Below are 21,375 nucleotides of genomic sequence, written 5' to 3' on the forward strand. Positions count from 1 at the left end.
GGTCCTCCTGGGTTATTTGCCTGTGACAAATGCCCCACTTCACACTCAGTCACTTAAGGCAAAACCCATTCTATGTAACTTTCATTCTTTAGCCCTCTGTAAATAATCAATGTGTTTTTAAAGACAACAGAAGATATTTAATCTTCCTTCTACTCCTTCATTATCACCATTTATCTTTGTCATACTCAAAAGAGATTATCTCAGTTGGTTATGAAATTTGAGTAAATATTTCTAAATCTAGTGCGCCTAGTTCCAATTATTTTTTGGTTAGAGCCAGAATAAACTGTTTAAATCCCGTATATAATCATTCCATTGACTCTTCATCACTTCTATAAAAACTCCAATCTCTTTATTGTGACATCAAAGACGCTTGGTGGCCTCGCAGCTACCTGACTTTTGTCTTAGTCTTCACTGTCTCTGTCCTCATAATTTTCTCTCTCATAATATGCTGTCATGCTACTTCTGGTCTACATGGTTCCATTCACACTATTCCTCCTTTGTGGAAAGTCTTCTTACATCACTTACTTAATTAATACCTAATGGGGTAGCTCAACCACCATCTCACATAGCTAACTCATGTGGAACACTCTGGCTGGGCTAGCTGCTTTCTCCCCTCCCAGACCGTGGCACAGTGTGTAGTTTTACAGCACTGAAATTACCAGTGCCCATCTCAAAGTGAAAATTGAAGAGGCTATCCTTTTTTTTCTGATTAATTTTTAAAATTATACTTTTTTAAAAAATTGAGACGATTGTAGATTTGCATGCATTTGTAAAAAGTATGTCAAGATTCTCTGTACTCTTTGCCTGATTTCCCTAATGGTAACATCTTGCAAATATATATAGTACAATATCACAACCAGGATATTAACATGTATCTTACAGGACTTATTCAAATTTTCCCAGTATTACTTGTACTGGTGTGTGTGTATTTATTTCTATGCCATTTTATCACATGTTTAAGTTTATGTGTTTACAACCACAGTCAGAATGTAGAGCAGTTTAACACTACAAGAATCTCTTGTGTTTGCCTTTTTATAATCACATCTATTCACTTCATTACCATTAATGTTCTACTAATGTCATTTTTCTGTTCTAGAATCCTATCTAGGAGACAACCTTACATTTAATCATCATTTCTCCTAGTCTCCTGTTGCCTGAATATTTACTCAATATTTCCTTACTTTTAAAGATCCTGAAAGTTTTGAATGATATCCCTAATTTCTTTTTCTTTTTTTTTTTTTTTTTTTTTTCTGCTGGTGAGACTAGGGATGTGGGTTATGGGGAAGAATACAGTTTTAAAGAGTGACTGTCTTCTTATCACATGGTATCAGGGGTTCATATTATAAATATGACATTTTATTTCTGGTGATAGTAACCTTGATGTCTTGGTTAAGTTAAAGTTTGCCAAACTTCTCCACTATAAACTACTTTTTCATCCCTTTTTAAATTTTAATCTTTTAAATAAATCACTAAGTGCAGTCTATACTCAAGAAATGGGGAAAATAAACTCCCCCTCATGGGAAGTTTTTCTATAAACTATTCCAAATTCTTTTTTATAGATTTGTCTATTCATTTCAATTTATTTATTTATTCAATTATTTATATAGCATCGAGTTATGGATATTTATTTTACCCTTTGAGTTGTAATTCAATACTGTTATTTATTTTGTTGCTCAGTCGTTCCAGCTTTACCTTTGGAAGGGCTTTCAAATTGGCTCTGCTATCTCTTTGGCATGCTCTGATTCTATTTTTAGCATTTTCTTATTGACCGTCACTACGAATTGCCCCAGACTCATTTTTTATTTTTCCTGCCCCAGCCCTAGAAACAGTTATTTCTCGAAATTGCTATTTCTCCTTTGAATTTACTTTGCAACTTTGGAAAACATCAGTTAATTATGTTAGTATTTCTCAATTCTGTCCCATTGATCTGTGTTTCTATTATTTATCCATTACCACACTGTCTTGATTACTGTAACCTCCCAGTAAGTCTTGAAATAAAGTTATGTGACTCCTCCAGCTTTGTTCTTCTTTCTCAGAATTGTTTTGTCTATTCTAGTATCTTTGCCTTTCAATATAAATTTTATAATCAACCCATCATTTGTTAATATCCACAGTTAGATTTTCTTTTTATTTTTCTGGTTATTTCTATTTATTGATTGATTTTTTGCTTAGAAAACCCTCTAATACTTAGTGCCTTAAAACTATATTTAGCTCACAGTTCTATATTTAGCATTTGGGGTTGGGCTCAGTGAGGCAATTTCGTCTCATTGACGTTTGCAGTGAGCTGCAGTTCAGAGGACAGCTCAGCCCCTGATGACTGGGTAACCGGTGGCTGGAGCAACAGAGGATTGAGAGGGGGCAGACAACTTGCCTATGTTGGCTCATTATTCAGTAGATTAGTCTGGGATTAGTCACACGGCAGTAAGAAAGCTTTTGTCACAGATAGGCCAGGAAGTTGCTTCTATTGCATTTCTATTGGTTAAAGCATGACACACAGCCTGCCCAGGGTCAAGGACTGGGCAAACAGACTCTATCTCAAGACGACAAAAGTTTAAAATTATTATGTGATCTAGCATAATTATTATTAACTAACATTAACAACAATGTGATTTTTGGAATCATTACGAACACAATCACTGTGAAAATGAAGATAAACAAATCTCTAATTTTTTGGATGAGGAGCAATTGAGATTTTTAAAATAGCAGTTTTTCTTAAAGGAGAATAGTGAAAATTGTGGTTGAGTCAACATTTAATAATAGTTTAACCAAAGAGTTTATGTGTCCTTAATCTAAACTTTACATGAATATAAATGTAGATATGGATATAAGTAATGACATAGAAGCAATTTAAGTCTAAATCAGCCCAAGAAAAATAAGTCCATTTGGTCCAAACGGCATAGCTAACTCTTGGCCAAAGTAGGATTTGGAATTCTGTAGCTTATTTATTTATTTTGAATTGCAGGAATTAATTAGAATTGAATGACATTGTTTAATTAATCTTCTGTGCCATGAAACTCCATCAGGCTGTCTACAAAGACCACTGGGAGACTGAGGATCATCTGCGCCCAAGAGTTTGAGGCTGTAGTGAGCCTCAAAAAGCCACTGCATTGCAGTCTGGGTGACAGAGCAAGACCCTGACTCTAAAAATAAAAAAAGACCTTTACCCACATTTCCAGATTTCAATTTCAATGGTACTTGGAGAATGCCGAATATCAGATCTTTGATTGTCATCAAGCAGTTAGTGGAATTCTGTACTTTAATTCCCAGTTCCGTGTACTTCTCACAAAACTATGTTCTCTTTATATGGTGGAAAGCTTTTTAGGAAGATTTTGTTTAGAAAGCAACCATACCTCACCTTGATAAATATATTTTTCTGGCTCTTTGAACTAGCAGGCAGAATATAAATTTACAATTTTTATTTACTAGTGATAAGGAAGGGAATTGTCAAAATATATTAATAGGGCTATTTAAAAGCTAGTAATGTTGTCTACTGCTTTACAGTTAAAAATATTCATGTTTTAGTTCACTTCACTTGCTGGGGCTTATAAGGAAGAGAAGGAATTTTATTATTCTCATTTTTCAGATAAGAAAAATGAGGCTCAGAAAAACTGAAATTTAAGCAGAGTTCCATTGCTAGTAATAAAGAGGGTCTGGACTAGAGTTTATTAAGTAGGGTCTCTTATTTGTTTCTTCATTTAAAATGTGTAAACCTTAGGAGAAAAGTTGGCTAAAATTTTGCTAAATAGTAGAACAAGATAAAATAAATTATATTTTAGATGTCATTCTTATTATTATGTCAAGGTTTGTTATGCTTATGAGAAAGTATAATGGTTCAGGAACTCCTTGCATGATACTGCCTGGGGTGGCGGTGGGGAGGATAGTGTATAGACAAATTCTCAGTCCCTATTCCCAAGAAGTTTGCTTTTATAAGTCTCTGGTGGCCTATAATTTTTTGGGAAAAATTCTTCTTATGCATAATTTCAGTTTGAAAAGAACTGGCAACAGGGTTCCCAAAGTTAGAGATATTCAAGGTTATGTACATGTGTGTATATCTATGTGAGTGTATGTGTAGGCACAGTTAAGTGCATGCAATGCACATATGTGTTCCTTCAAGTTTATGTGGGTTTGCATGTGTGTATGTGTCTCTGTGTTCGTGATTAATACTGGAAAGAATTGCTGCGTGATAACCATGCCTTATTGGTGTGAATGAAATTACATGAAAAAGTATCCCAGATATAAACCATTATTCTTGAATTTTCACTAGGTAATTTTTAGAAATTATATCCACTCAGTAATACACTTTTTACCCCTTACATTTTGCAAGATCAATACTTTTACATCAACTATATCTTTTATGGATGTAGTACATTTCTCCAAGCATCTTAAACATGGGCACATATGTTATATGCAGACAGACGTTTTACTATAATGGTGCTTAAAATGGATTGCGAGTTCAGATTGATTTTTCTCACATTAGTTGTTTAAAATAGCTTTTCTAAAGCAGACATATAATGGCATGATTGTCCCTTCCAAAATATCAAAGAGAAAAATATTTAAAAAGCAATGATGTGAGACATGTGGAAAGAAAGCTCATATTTATCCTCCTTTAAGTGGCCTTTGGGAGAATTTTGCTTAAAAATGTTAATGTGTTTTATGAGTTTTGATTTATAGGTATTTTTAACAGTAAGCCTTTAAGGTGTCAGCTCAGCTAATTGTGCTTCTTTGCTCTTTCTAAAAGCATGAAGGCTGCTGGTTGTACCTTAAGGGGTCTGACAATAAAATGAGTAGGAATCAGGTTTGTCATAAGATTTGATCTGAAATAGAAAACAGAGAAGTATAATAATGTTTTGAATTTGAATAACATGTTAGCTAAGAGCAGCAAAGAAACATTAATTCAAACAGAAGGGAAAGCAGCTAAAATCACATTATACAGTAGCAATCACAGAATCGCTGAGGGACCACAATGGGCAACAACAGCATGTCACTTTCTGAAGCAACTGATGTAGACTGTATTGTCTCTCACCCACATAATTGCTTCCCCATCCTTACAATCACTGTCAGTTCAAGAGTAGTGAAAAAGTAATTTGGAAACTGGACTGTAAACCAAAGGTAAGAGAACGTCCGAATCAACAGAGAAAAAACACATTCTTCTCTTTTGTCTGTGAAACCCTTACAAAAATAAATCTCATACTTGGCGGCAAACACAGTCTCAGTAAATGCTAACAGCAAGGATTTTAGAGGCCATGTTCTCAGACCTTCATGTAATAAATCTGGAAAGCCAACAACAAAAATAAGCCTAATATTAAATAAACAGAAATTTAAAATGTAAACCTATCTAAATTAAAAAGACATTTTTAAGACAACATATCAAAGCTCCTGATAAAAATAAATCATATTGTTTAAATGCTTTTCTCAGAAATAATAGAAAATGTAGGTTATTATTTAGTTATGAAAGTAGAAAAAGAACAACAAAATAAACCAAAAATATTGAGTTGAATGAGTATGATAAAAGCTTAGATTAGCTTCAAAGTAGAAACTAAACTAATATAAAATTCTGATATAATCCACTTCTCCTTCCTTATAAAGTGTTATTATGAAAGAGAGAAAATTGAGAGGCCAAGGTGGGTGGATCACGAGGTCAGGAGATCGAGACCATCCTGGCTAACACGGAGAAACCTCGTCTCTAATGAAAAATACAATAAATTAGCTGGGCGTGGTGGCACATGCCTGTAGTCCCAGCTACTCAGAAGGCTGAAGCAGGAGAACCGCTTGAACCCAGGAGGTGGAGGTTGCAGTGAGCAGAGATCGCGCCACTGCACTCCAGCCTGGGCGACAGAGCGAGACTCCGTCTCAGAAGACAAGACAAAACAAAAACAAAAAACAAAACAAAACAAAAAAAAAGAGAGAGAAAAAGAATACATAAACAAACCTAAGGATTGAGAACCTGGATAGAACTACAAACATGAAAGTGATTTAAATTACTGTAAGTGATAGTCTGTGCACATGTATGGCATCTTTGATGATTTCCCAGCAAAATATATATGATAATAACTGGTTTAAAAAACGATAAAAGATTGAACGTTTCAAAACTTAAAACGATTTTCAAAGCCAAGATGGTATTACTTGCGAATTTTAACATACACTTAAGAGACTAACCACTGGCCTAATCCTATTACCAAAAGCTGAATTTAAATATTTCGCACACACGCGCGTGCGCGCACACACACACACACAAATAATAAGTGAAATGCACTTTTGGGAAAATAGGTGCCTGAATAAATGAATACATAAAATGAAGGAGAGGCATCATATTGTAAAACTAGTCATCTGGTTATATAAATATATACATTTAATTTGATATCAACCAGAATTACAATGGACATTTTTAAAATAGAAAATTATTTTACAGTTCATATGGAAAAATAGTATGAAATTCCTAAACAAATAATAAAAAAAAATAGTGAAGAGGTACCTGACCATTGGCTGCCAAGCTGCTTTAATCAGAATAGTGTCATATTTGTATAGTAAATGTCTAAGATGTCAGTGGAAAAAATAGAAAGTAAAGAAATTGATCAAAGTATTTATGTGGAAATAATAATATAATAATATGACCAAACAAGTAGGAGACAAATGTGTTTCAAAAATGACTCTAGGGTGCCCAATAGTCTATTAAGAAAAAAATATATAAACTTTTACCTTATAATATACAATAATAAATTTTGGATGTATTAAACTTCTAAATGTAAAGTTAAAATAAGTATTAACATATTGGAAAAATGTATAAGAATATTTGTATTATCTGGAGGTGGCAAAAACCTACTTAAGAAATTTAGGCAAGCTCAAATCATAAATCAAAATTCTCACAATAAATTACATAATATGAAAAATATTATTTTGTAAATGATAGAATAAACAAAGATTATAGGCTAATTCTAATGCAAACTTTACTCTTAATCTTAACCTGACTCGCAAATTATAATAAAATTCTAAATCTATATCAAGTTCTACAAGGCCCTACATAGACTGGCCATGGCTACTCATTGATATCCTTAATATATAAAATATTGCTACTAGTTGCTTAATAATTAAAAGATAAAAATAGTCACTTATTTATTTCCTGAAAGTACCTTTACCAAATAATCTGTAAAGATAATGAGAGGCAGATTCTAGGTAAAAAACAATAGACAACTCTTACGGAGTTTTGAAAATAGTGTCAATACTATGGTTTAGAGTTTAAAGATATGATGAAAAGTTATGATTTGGGGGCTTTTATTTTTACCCTGAGTAGTAATACTTTCAAAGTAAAATCATGTTTTTCTTCTTCTAAAATAGATTTTTACAATTAAGCTTTAATTTTGTGATAATTTTAGACCTACCTGCTGTTATAAAAAAGAGATTCCATGCACTGCTTACCCAGTTCCCATGGTGATTATACATATTTTTTCCATTTGAAAATTTAAACTTGTTTCTTATATGTTCTGTTGTTTCTTTAATGAGACTTTCCATATTTTCTCTTTTTAAATCTGCTATTAATTAATTAATTAATTTATTTATTATTATTTTTTTCAGACAGAGTCTCACTCTGTTGCCCAGGCTGGAATGCAGTGGTGCGATCTTGGCTCATTGCAACCTTGGCCTCCTGGGTTCAATCAATTCTCATGCCTCAGCTTCCTGATGTAGCTGGAAATACAGGTGTGCACCATCATCACACCCGGCTAATGTTTGTAATTTTAGTAGAGATGGGTTTTCGTCATGTTGGCCAGACTGTTCTCAAACTCCTGGCCTCAAGCAATCTGCCCACCTCGGCCTCCCAAAGTGCTGGGATTAAAGGCGTGGGTCACTGTACGTGGCCTTTCAATATTTTCATTTGTTCTCTTCTCAGTCTTTGTTGATGTTGGTTAGGGTGAGGCAGGGCATGTATCTAGCAGAGATCTAGCAGGAAATATATATTGCATACTTAAAAATAGTCACTGAAAAGAGTTTAATAAAGGACATTTTACAATTCTATAGACACACTTATGGGAGATCAAGAAGGAAGGTGAAGTATCAGATGGATTGGCAACAGCTGGCGACCTCTGCCTCTCCTAGGATTGAACATGGCAGGACTTGCATCTATAGAAGGGTGCCCAACTGCAGCCGTGGCTCGCAGTAAAGGAACCAGCCACTGGTAATCACAAGCTAATAGAGATATTTAAACGCAATGGCAGTTCTCTGTGCACAGCCACCCATCTCTCATTGGAGTTTTCTGCTGAGAAAAATTAAATGTAAGTCTTGAAAAGAAGGCTAGCGCTGCAGAACAGAAAAGTCAATTACTGGTGCACAGAGTAAGAAAAAGAAGGGTGGAGAGTGAATCTCAAGGGCCAAGTGCAAAATGTTAAGCCAAGAGGGGATTCCATACAGTGAAGAGGAGAACAAATTAAGCATATTTTAGTGAGAAGGTTAGCCTATCTAGAGAAGAATTCAAGTGAGATAGAAATTGTATATAATTGGAATTGTTTTATCCAATTTCCATGCAGTGATCATGGAGCACTGCAAAGGCAGGATCAGCAGTCTCTGCTGAGGCATATGATGGAATGTAAGCAATTCACAGGTTATGAAATGGCCAATAAGCACATATAGGTAGTAAAAGAGATGACATAGCAAAGCTTTAAATATTCAGTTTTCTATTTGTAATGAAGAAAATGTTTTTCACAGTAAGGCAAAAGAATAAAAAGTAAGTGCAATTAACATAGTAAAATATAGTAATTTACGTTAAAAGGTGTTTAATTACAACAGAAAGTGGAAGGGTTGGAAAGATTGGACATTTTGTAGAGATGAATCCATTTTGAGGAAGATAAAATCCAGATTGATATGCTGAGTATGTGTTATTTTATTTGGAGGATTTCTGTGAGTGTGGCATTTTTTTCTCATTTACATGAAGAAGCTGTAGTGAAAATAAAAAGTCTCAACTAGAAATCTGCCTTCCAATGAGAGACTATAACCATCTAATCACGACCCTTTTTTCTTTCCAATACAATTAGGGTCATCAGAACTACATCTTCCTAAGAGGGAAAGAAACATTCAATAACATCTTGGCAGGTGCTGCATAATCATGCCTCAAATGACTTTCTGAAGATAAAAAGAAAGTGGTATTTGCTTGCATAACTGAACATATCTGCCTGAGTTGTTTTCCTACAGATGTTATCCTGGGAATAGAAACAAAATTGTTCATTCCCTAGCAGCCTTCAAGAAGCACTGTGATCTAGGGCAGCACAGAGCCAGCAATGAGAAACAGAATGGCAGCCACAATTCTGGAAGAAAACACTGGAGTGGAATATACACAAATGGCTGTTTGGTCTCAAGACTGCATGAATTATTATCCGGCTATGCTGGATGTTCTAATTCCTTTCTCTCAGAGGACTGTAAGTAGATACATATGCTGACTACATATGTGGATAACACTGTCGAATGCCAGTTTTCATTAATAGTGTTTGTATTAAGCTCTCTACAATTTTTAGGCTGGCACTATTTGTGGCCAAAAGCATCTTCTAAAGTATAAATCCTTGAGAGCAGTGACTGTCTCTTACTCAACTTTGTATTTGCAACTTGATCCTAGTGCATATGCAGTATCAAAAATGCTTTTGACATTAAAGATCTTTTATATTCAAGCTATAGTTACAACTCAAGGTAGCTTAAGAGTAGGGATTATAAAATACCAGTGCCTAATATTTTATATATTTGGATTTTTTTATTCCATTTCTAAAATAAATTGAATGAAAGAAATGAATTTTTTTTATTTTTTATTTTTTTGAGACGGAGTCTCCCTCTGTCGCCCAGGCTGGAGTGCAGTGGCAAGATCTCAGCTCACTGCAAGCTCTGCCTCCCGGGTCCGCTACATTCTCCTGCCTCAGCCCTCTGAGTAGCTGGGACTGCAGGTGCCCACCACCACACTGGGCTAATTTTTTGTATTTTTAGTAAAGATAGAGTTTCACTGTGTTAGCCAGGATGGTCTGGATCTCCTGACTCACCGTGTTAGCCAGGATGGTCTCAATCTCCTGACCTCATGATCCGCCTGCCTCAGCCTCCCAAAGTGCTGGGATTACAGGCGTAAGCCACTGCGCCTGGCCGAATTTTTTGTTTTATATGAGTATGTATTTCTTGAACTCAACTTTGTTTTACCCCAAATACTAAAGAGAGCTCATATCATTTCAGGGAAGTGTAGAAATGGGACTACACTACACACATACTACCACTTTCCCCCAAATTCTTGGCAGATATTAAAACTTCAACTTGGAGCTTTTCTATTGAGTCCAAACTCAGGGTTATACTATTTTGCAGTGTAATACTTTAAGCCAAGGGTCCCCAACCTCCAGGCCATGGACCTTACTAGTCAGTAGCCTGTTGGGAACCAGGCTGCACAGCAGGAGGTCAGTGGTAGGTGATAAAGCATTACCAACTGAGCTCTGCCTCCAGTTGAGAGGTTAAGCCAGCTGGACTTCCTGGGTCGAATGGGGACTTGGAGAACTTTTCTGTCTAGCTAGAGGATTGTAAATGCACCAATCAGCGCTCTGTGTCTAGCTAAAGGATTGTAAATGCACCAATCAGTACACTGTAAAATGGACCAATCAGCACTCTGTAAAATGGACCAATCAGCAGGATGAGGGCGGGGTCAAATAAGGGAATAAAAGCTGGCCACCCCAGCCAGTGGCGGCAACCTGCTCGGGTCCCATTCCATGCTGTGGAAGGTTTGTTCTTTCGCTCTTCACAATAAATCTTGCTGCTGCTCACTCTTTGGGTCCGCACTACCTTTATGAGCCATAACACTCACCACCAGGGTTTGCAGCTTCACTCCTGAAGTCAGCAAGACCACGAACCCACCGGCAGGAACAAACAGCTCCAGACACGCCACGTTTAAGAGCTGTAACACTCATTGCGAAGATCCGCGGCTTCACTCCTGAAGTCAGGGAGACCACGAATCAATGGGAAGAAGGAAACTCTGGACCCATCTGAACATCTGAATTAACAAACTCCAGACACATCATCCCTAGGAGCTGGAACACTCACTGTGAGGGTCCGCGGCTTCATTCTTGAAGTCAGGGAGACCAAGAACCCACTGGAAGGAACCAATTCCGGACACACTGTCAGATCAGTGGCAGCATTAGATTCTCATAGTACTGTGAACCCTATTGTGAACTGCACATGCAAGGGATCTAGGTCATGTGCTCCTTATGAGAATCTAACAAATGCCTGATGATCTGACATGGAACAGTTTCATCCTGAAACCCTTTCCCCCCTCCATTCCTAGGAAAATTGTCTTCCATTAAACCGGCCCTTTTTGCCAGAAAGGTTGGGGACCACTGCTCTAGATAGGCACTCCCAATAAATCAGTGTTGGTAAACAATATGGAACCTGTTTGTTGTCCTGGGTTCAAAGACATGCAGACATGCAGACATGCATCATGTAATGAAAACACACACACACACACACCCATCTATATACTCTTATTCTAACCAACTACAACTAAACTCTACTATACTTGAACCAAACTATATGCTATAACTAACTAAACTATAATCCAGTCAAATTATTCAAGGACTGTATTCAAACTAACTAAACTACTTAAATCAGGCGAAATAAATCTACATATATTTCATTATCATCACACTGTGCTTTTGAAACTAATATTGTATTTTAGATTTCTATTCAGATGAAGCTATTTACTTATTATATGAGCCTGTCCTGCCTTATTTATGTATTTTATTTCTGTTTGCTAATAACTTCTAGCAGAGAGAAACACACTTATCCTTACAACAAACATTTATAGAGTGCCTATTATGTATTAGGCCTTATGCTAGAAAAGGAAGTTTTCCAAAGGACAAGTTAGCTCTGAAGAAACAAGATTTAGATTCCAGATTGTAGTTAGCCAGTTTGGTTTTTGTTACTATCCTATTCATGTATTTATCCATGCTTTACATTTTATAAATATTAAGCAATGATAACTTAATTTATTATATTTCTATGTATTACTATTTTATACTATTTTGCAGGCAAATTTGTTCAATGAAAGGAGAAAAAAGAGTGATTCATGAGTGAACATGCTGAGATTCAAGAAGTTATTTATGTTCAATATTTTAACTGATCTATCATTGGCTTACTTTCCTCAAATTTAAATGGTATTTAAATGGGTGTGATGGTTTAGAATCCACACTAGTATTGATTCCAATGGACTCCAATTGAAGCAACGTCTCAAGATGTGACAAGATTAAGTCAGGCATCTGGTACTCATTGGCTTATTCTGCTTGGAGATACGTCCTTGCCAACAGGTCAAGAGGAGCATGGAAAAGATTCTGTTCTTAGAAAGAGAAGACTACGCATAGCTTTTAACAGTGATAGAGCTCCAGCGAAGTAGCCTGAGGTTGAAATTTGGGCCCCAGAATCAATTAGTAATGAGTCAACTGATGAAGAACTGAAGGAAGTTATACCTCTATAGTAGAGATACAAAACTGATTTTCTGTGTCCAAAGTGTCCAGCCAAGTCCTATGGCAGATAAAAAGCAACAGGACAATTTCCAGCCCCCACTCATTTGTGGAGTTTCCTCTCCCAGTGCTCCTCCTGCCGTCCTATGTGATTGTGCTAGCATGTCCAGGAGAAATAAAGTGTGAACTCCATTGTAGAAGATAGGGAATAATAAGGCTTTTTAGAAGAGAGAAATAAAAATTGAGATACTTTATATTTTAAATACATTTGCTGCTTTTTTCTGTCCTTTAGCACTCTTCGTTGGTTCTCAATTGCCTTCCAGAACAGTAATAAAATGGTATTCCCTCTTACATTTTGCATATTTAAACATATATTTTGTTTTACTTTGTGATTACATTTCAATACATTGTTCAATTTGTGTCTAGTCTATTTTCCTTCAAGTTTTTTTCATTTCTCGGCGTGGCCAAGAATAACCGACAATATACTCAAGAAAATACTCCATTTCCCTAATTCAATACTCTTCAAAATATGCATTATTTGCCATTATTTTATCATTTTAGACTCCACTAAGATGTAAAAATAATTAATTTAATATTCATGTATATTCATACTTTTCCTGTAGGCTGTGAGATCTGCTGAATTCATTGCATGAACTTTGAAAGAATGTGGAATCAGTGTTCATCACAATCTGTGTTCTGTTTGGTTTACTCTTTGTTCTTGACTGATCTTTATGTGTATTATGAGAATTACAATCATTAGAAGTGTGGCTATTTTATAATTTATTAAACATAATTTATCTCAGAAATTATGGAATATAATTATAGAATATCTCAGATATTCTAGGAAGGAAGATAAAGTTAATACGTAAATAACTATGACAGAACATGAAACAAGTGCCTCATAAGGTGCATAAAGAGCATGTGATAGAATTTCAGAAAAGAAAGAGATCTGATTGAGCAGGAAGACATTTATTTAATAGGTTACATTTTATTTGGCTCTCACAATATGGGAAAAATTTTTAAAAATGCATATGTTTGGAAACATCCTCATTCTTACATTTTAAGAGACAACGTTGTCATATTTTGGGCCATTATTACTTAAGAGTTCATTAATATATTTAAAAACAAAATATTACACAACCAAAGAGAGAAAAACAAATGCCTGAAAACAACCTCTCATGTAGAACAAATAACAATTTTTCTTAAAAGTTACAATATGCCAAAACACCTAAAGTTGCTTAAACATAGTACTCTCTGACCTGTGTGGAACTTGAGCTACAATTTCATGGGCTCTAGGCTACCCAGAAACATCCCAATGTCCTGTTAACACAAGTCACAATACTTTTAAAAGTTTTGCTTCGCTCACAGAAAAGCACTGAAAGCATTTGCCTTCAACTCACATAATGAAATTTCAGTAGCAATAGTCAGTCTTATGATACATTTTATTTCAGGTAAAATAAAAGGTTTATCATGATCTGGAATGCAAATCTAGTACTAAATTCCAGAATGTAAAATCACTATAAATGTATCCTTTGGGTTCAGTTCTGTTTAAATCATTTACCAGATCGGGTGCATGGTGGCTCACACCTGTAATCCTAGCATTTTGGGAGGCCGAGGTGGACAGATTGCCTGAGCTGAGGAATTTGAGACCAGCCTAGGCAACATGGTGAAACCCCATCTCTACCAAAAATAGGAACATTAGCTGGGCGTGGTGGCACATGTCTGAGGTCCCAGCTACTTGGGAGGCTGAGGTGGGAGAATCACTGGATCCCGGGAGGCAGAGGTGGCAGTGAGCCCAGATCGAGCCACTGCACGCCAGCCTGGGTGACAGAGTGAGACTCTGTCTCAATCAATCAATCAATCATTTATCAAAGTCCCTCCTACAAGGTAACTTAGTAATTGCTCCTATGCATTTTTAGGTAGATTTTTCTAATATTTCTTTCACACAAGCACACCCTGCCCCGCAGATATTATGACATTTTCTCTCCCACTTCCTTGCACTTCTGGCTTTCTTTCCTCCAAGAACCCACAGAATTTTTAGTTTTTCTTGTTCCTCCTCATCCTATTCCTGTTCTTGTGTTTTTCACTTCTGCATACTAATCCTTTTCTCTTGTCTTCTCCTCATTGAGTGGTTGCCTTTACAATTGACAGTTTATATGGTTGCTGATCCTGTCTGCCTGAAGGGTAGCAGGTAGAGGTAAATTTAGCTACAACCATCAACAGTTTTCCTTTAATCCCAGATTATTTTTCCACATAGGTTGCACATGTTATTCACAGGAAATGCTCTTTTTTTTTTTTTTTTTTTTTCCTGAGACAGAGTCTTGGTCTGTCACCCAGGCTGGAATGCAATGGTGCAATATTGGCTCACCACAACCTCCGCCTCCTGTGTTCAAGTGGTTCTCCTGCCTCAGCCTCCCGAGTAGCTAGAATTACAGGTGCACACCACTGCGGCCGGCTAATTTTTGAATTTTTTTAGTAGAGATGGAGTTTCGCCATGTTGGCCAGGCTGGTCTTGAACTCCTGACCTCAGGTGATCCACCCCTCTCAGCCTCCCAAAGTGCTGAGCCACCATGCCTGGCCTCTTACTTTTTTAATACCCTCTGCTTTGTGAATTAGCTGCGTAAGTGGCCAGACTCTGACTCTCCCCCTCCTTTGGAGATGACCCTTTTCAACTTCTACCATTCTCACAAACGCACATAGAATCAGATAAAATGTCATATAGTCTTTATAGCTAGCCTGGTACGTGAGATATAAATGATTTCCAACTTACAAACAGTGATTTGAGGCCCAGAGCGGTTGGAACGTCCTAAGTTGTCTCACAAGCAAGGAGCAGAGCTAACACTACAAAGCAGGCCCAGCGCTCTCTTGGCTGTCAAACAGTCTTACCTCGGACTCACACAAATCAAAAATGTAACTTTTACTTCTTCTGTATTCTTAGAGTTTCACTGAGGCAAATATAATTTCTTAGGAAAAGAATAAAACCAAACATTTCTTTTCATAATGGCAGTGATAACTAGGAGGAGAAGAAGAAGAAGAAAAAAGGAAATATAGATGAAGAGCCCCCTTAGAAAGTTCCACGAACACTTTAGATTCCGTATCTGGTAGCGAATTTGATGTACAAAGAAAGTTTGTCTTGTTCCGTGGCCTTTCTTCAAATGGTAACATATCTCTTTAATTCGTTTAATTAAGTCAATACTCCACACTGCTTGATGTTTAATGCAAACTGACATGCTATTTTAACCACAGTGCCAAACTCACTGTGTAAGAATCACCTAGGGAATTTCTTAATTATAAAGATTCCTGAACATACCTCTAGAAGTTTTACTTTAATAGGTTAAGGGGAGGGTCTAGGAATCCGTATTTTTAAATGCTTTCCTTGTGATTCTGATGTACAGCCCATGAGAGAAGTATTAATTCCCACTATGTATAATCAACAATTCAATAAAAACGTAGCTTTCATAAGAAGATAATTTATTAAATTTCTAGACAATCATCATTTCTTGGTTTCCCATAGGCTATTTCTATCACTTTTCTAAATTGTACTTTTTCTTATTATTTATCAGAGAGTTACTTTAGAAGGAGAGGACAGGATTGGAAATGTGTATTAGTGTCATCTATTCACTTACCCAATCCATAGTAAATATTCATGTAGAGTCAATTGCAGGAGTGGGGAGGGGGAAAGAATTAAAATCTAATGAAAGTTAATCAAAGAGAAGAACTTCCTTCAGGCTGGCCATGCATGTCTGTGGTTTGTCTGTCATTTATAATGCTGCAGCCTCTGGTTCATAGTCAAGCTGTAATTCTGCCAGTTAATGTATCCAATTAACCCCACTAATGAGCTAATCAACAGTGTAAAATCTGTGTAAAATCACTGAGGGTGTATGATGAATGGGAAATGCACTGAACTCTCCTAATATAAAAAGTGCTTTACTGCACTTGTTAAAGTGGCACTGTCTTATCCCTCTCTAAAGGGTAATTTATCACCAGGGTCCGTAACAGTGCCATGCCCTGATAAGGCAGAGGTGGCAATAAACCCATCAGAAAATGATTACTCAGGAATGTGGAGCAATTACGATGTCTCCATGTATCAGAGTCATAGCCTGGAGAGCAAATGTGCTTTTCTGTTGATTCAGGGTTCAAACAAAGAAACAGCAGTAAACTTGAAGGTAATCCATAACTTGTAAATGGATGGTATTTTATATGCATGTATATTCATTTAAAATCCCCTGAAGCAAATGTTTCTAGTATACCAAACTCCATAATACTGTTGTATTGTAAATGAAGATAGTGATTCATTCCAGAAACTCCTTACTGTAAGGATAGGGCAATACAAAGTTGGTAGCCTTGTAGGAGCTATCAATTTTCTCTAAACATCAATCTTCTCTTATGGAAAGACTTTCATCAGCAAATTCATAGTCCTTTTCTCTTGTTCATATATGAAGGTAACATTCTAGAAAGGCTCACTCACATCTGAGAAATTCAGGCTTTCCTTGTGGCATAGGATTCAGAGACACCCTCTTCAGGATAGAGCACAAAACAAATCCCAGCATATGTTCTCTCTCTTAGTATCCTTTTATGGCACAGTCCTTGGATATTTTATCTTTTGAATCAGTTGGAAATCAAGGGTCAGCTTCCAGGAAAAAAAAAATGTGGCATACCATGTTCATTTCTGGATAATTCTCTACCCTATTTTCTACTGTAGATGGCGTAAATCCTTGTCAGTATTTTCATGTTTCTATATCTGGTCACTTTTCTCAAAATTGTGGTCCTCAAAGCAGGCATTCCCCCACTTTTTTACCTTAAAATATCTCTCTACCTTTCTTTTAACTATAGTTGGTCATCTTGCCTCTAACAGAAGACATGGCCCACCTACTTTCTTTTTTTTATTATTATTATTATACTTTAAGTTTTAGGGTACATGTGCACAATGTGCAGGTTAGTTACATATGTATACATGTGCCATGCTGGTGTGCTGCATCCATTAACTCGCCATTTAGCATTAGATATATCTCCTAATGCTATCCCTCCCCCCTCCCCCCACCCTACAATAGTCCCCAGAGTGTGATGTTCCCCTTCCTGTGTCCATGTGTTCTCATTATTCAATTCCCATCTATGAGTGAGAACATGCAGTGTTTGATTTTTTGTCCTTGTGATAGTTTACTGAGAATGACTGAGAATGACGACATGGGGTATATCTAGAAAACCCCATTGTCTCAGCCCAAAATCTCCTTAAGCTGATAAGCAACTTCAGCAAAGTCTCAGGATACAAAATCAATGTACAAAAATCACAAGCATTCTTATACACCAATAACAGACAAACAGAGAGCCAAATCATGAGTGAACTCCCATTCACAACTGCTTCGAAGAGAATAAAATACTTAGGAATCCAACTTACAAGGGACGTGAAGGACCTCTTCAAGGAGAACTACAAACCACTGCTCAAGGAAATAAAAGAGGACACAAACAAATGGAAGAACATTCCATGCTCATGGGTAGGAAGAATCGATATCGTGAAAATGGCCATACTGCCCAAAGTAATTTATAGATTCAATGCCATCCCCATCAAGCTACCAATGACTTTCTTCACAGAATTGGAAAAAACTACCTTAAAGTTCATGTGGAACCAAAAAAGAGCCCGCATCACCAAGTCAATCCTAAGCCAAAAGAACAAAGCTGGAGGCATCACACTACCTGACTTCAAACTATACTACAAGGCTACAGTAACCAAAACAGCATGGTACCGGCCCACCTACTTTCTAAGGCTAATTCTCCCTCTCATATTGGTAATCTTATCCATGCTCTATTGGTTACACTTTTACATGTTCAATCTCTCCTTTTATCCTGTTTTCCTTATTTTCCCCTAAAAAATATGGTCAAGCATCACTCTTATTCAGGGTGGAAAGATATTTCAGGGTGGAAAATATTTTTCTTCCACTCTGAATTTCCCTTTAGTTACTATACTTGTTCTTAATATTACTTAAAAATGTGCTTTTTTGCTTACTGTCTCCTCTTTGCCAAAGCATATACTAACTTAACCTAATAATCTTCTCTCTCCAAACCTGCTTTCTCAAGGGTCATTAACCTCTCAAGTATCAAACCCTGTGGTTTTGCGATAGTGATCATTACAGTTAACCTCTTTGAAAAAAATCTCACACACTTAAGTACATTTGCTTCCCCCAAATTATCATGCCCTCACTTTCTATGACAACTGCATTTTTGGTCTCCTTACATCTCTGATTACTTTTCTTAAAATTATCTTGCATAGGCTTTAGTCTGCTATTCTTTTTATGTATATATTTTACAATATGATTCAATGTCCACATTTAAAAATATTCCTACCATGCCTATATACACAACTAGAGTACAGTTCTTGCCCAATAGTTTGATTATATCCTTGATAGTCCAAAGTATGACACTGCAGTTCTGAACTCATATGTGAATTTCAGGTCTGAATTTCTAAAATCCACTAGCTATTGTTGATATCTCAAACATAATATTTGAAAAATTTAGCTCGTTAAATCATACTACTCAATCAGTATGTCCTTTTTGGGTTACAAAGAATTTCCATTAAAGTTAACTTAGATTAAAGAGGAATTTATTAGACATATACTTGGGTATGACTAGACTAACAATAGTTAAGTGTCTGTATCCTTGTTCTCCCACCTTCTTTATAAGTGTCAGTTTTATGAAGTCCAATAAAACCCATTCACTTCATAGGGTAAGGAAGATGATTGCCAGTAACTCCTGATTTTCATTGTCTTAGTCTGCTCAGGCTGTTGTAAAAAAATATTATGGATTGGGTGGCTTAAACAGCAGAAATTTGTTCCTCATAGTTCTGGAGGCTGCGAATTTCAAGACTAGGGTGCCAATTGATTTGGTTCCCAGTGAGGGTCTCTTACCTGGTTTGCAGACAGCCTGCATCTTGCTGTTATTCTCACATGATGGAGAGAGAAAAAGATCATCTCTCTTGTGTCTCTTCTTATCCAGGCGCTAATCTTACTCATGAAGTCTCTACCCTCATAACCTAGTAACTTAACAGAGGCCCCAGCTTCAAATAATATTGCATAGGGGATTAGGGCTTCCACATATAAATTTGCAGGGTGGGGAGGAGGACAAATATTTAGTCCAAAGGATTCATATTTGAGCTTCGAATTTTGAAGTTTTGACTGGATCTTTTTTCCTAGTTCCAGTTTGCAAAATCAGAGAGAATTCCTCTAATTAGCTAATTTTAGGCCATTTGAGAGACACCTGACCATTGTAAGCTCATCTAAGTGAAGTGAGGCTGATCTCAGAGGTTATGGCATTGTTCTAATCCAGGCATGCACTTCAACTGACACCCATTACTACCTACCTTTTGTTTCTGAACTATGGCATTGACCAAATCACAAAAGCTAAATATTGTAGCATTATCTTTACCACTTTTCTTTTCCTCTAAAGCCAATCACCAAACTTTAGTCATTCTATTTCTATATTGTCTTACTTGTATTTCCATTTTCCTCTTTTTCTGATGCCGATGCTGTAGTTCAAACCAGACATCATATCTCTCCTAGACTATTGCTACATTGATTTCCAACTTGAATCTCAAATATTTTTAGAGCACTCTTTCTAACCAAGTCAAAGATGATGATTACTCTCAGCATACATGCAGACTGTAATTTCTCTCTTCCCTCCATTTACAGCCATTTTTTTACTTTTTCTTTTACTACAGAAGGTTATAACACAACGTTATAATCAAATCTTACGGGAAAGTTGCCAGTTAATACTTTCTGTCTTGAATTTCTCCACTTTCTTGTCTCTAGAAACTGGCAGAGGTGTTCACCTACACCAACCAATTAAACCAACCCTTTTAAATCACTGAAGATATCCATCTTGCTAAATTGGCTATCAGTTATCTGTTTCCTTTTTACTCAAAGCTTAGCAGCATTTGATACAGATACTCACTTTTCATTCTTTACTTTCTTCTTGTTTTTTACTTTCTACTCCCTTCCAATTTATTTCTTATTTTATAGATGTTTTATTTTCATTGTTCATTGCCAGATCTATATCTTTTCTCAAACTCCTAATGTTGATATTCCCCAGGGTTCAGTCCTTAGGATTCATTTTTTTTCCTTATATTGGCTTTCTCCACAGGTTACCTGTGCAACATTCTCTGCCCTCTGTACATATAGACTTATTCTTGATCACATTAACATACTGCGACCCTCTGGCATATCTATCATTTCTTTAATACTTCCATATTTCTTCAACACATCCTGTGCCCACAGAATTGACATTTATCAAGTCCTTACCCCTTCTCTGCCTCAGATATCAACACTGTTATCTCTAAGACTCAACTCAGTGCTACCTACCCCATAAAACCTTTCCTGATAATCCCTCCCATATCAACTGGAATAAATTATTCTAGGTTTTTCCTCTGTGTGTAATTTGTGCTTCTTTTAACCACTTATTTCTTATTCTCTTATATTTTGCTATTAAATATTTGACTGCCCCCCCCAGACTGTCGTTCAGTAAAATAATGCTATAATCAGTCTTTGGCACACCATTCAGGCACTCTTACAGCTAACCTGTCCATAAATGTATAAATTCAATTTCACCAGAAAACCTAGAATTTTGATCCGTATCTAGTTCAGTCTATATGACTTGTCTCCTCTCAGGAAATTTTATCCATCTTTCCAAAGTCTGATTTGCTTCCCAGAACTGGTTCAATTAAATTCTTATTCTCAGTCACAAGTTAGTAGGCAATAAATTTTTAATATTTAAATATTACACTTATTAATTCTATTAAATTTATTTAACTTGAATTGTTGTTATTGATTTATTTGAAACTAAAAAGGTATTCATTTGGTTTTGCATAAATCCCTCTAGCCTTATTCAAATGAGAAAAAATAATTACAGATGTTAACTTACTGAAGTTCACAGA

This window comes from Pongo abelii, chromosome 3 (assembly GCF_028885655.2).
Source record: "Pongo abelii isolate AG06213 chromosome 3, NHGRI_mPonAbe1-v2.0_pri, whole genome shotgun sequence".
Taxonomy (NCBI): Eukaryota; Metazoa; Chordata; class Mammalia; order Primates; family Hominidae; genus Pongo; species Pongo abelii.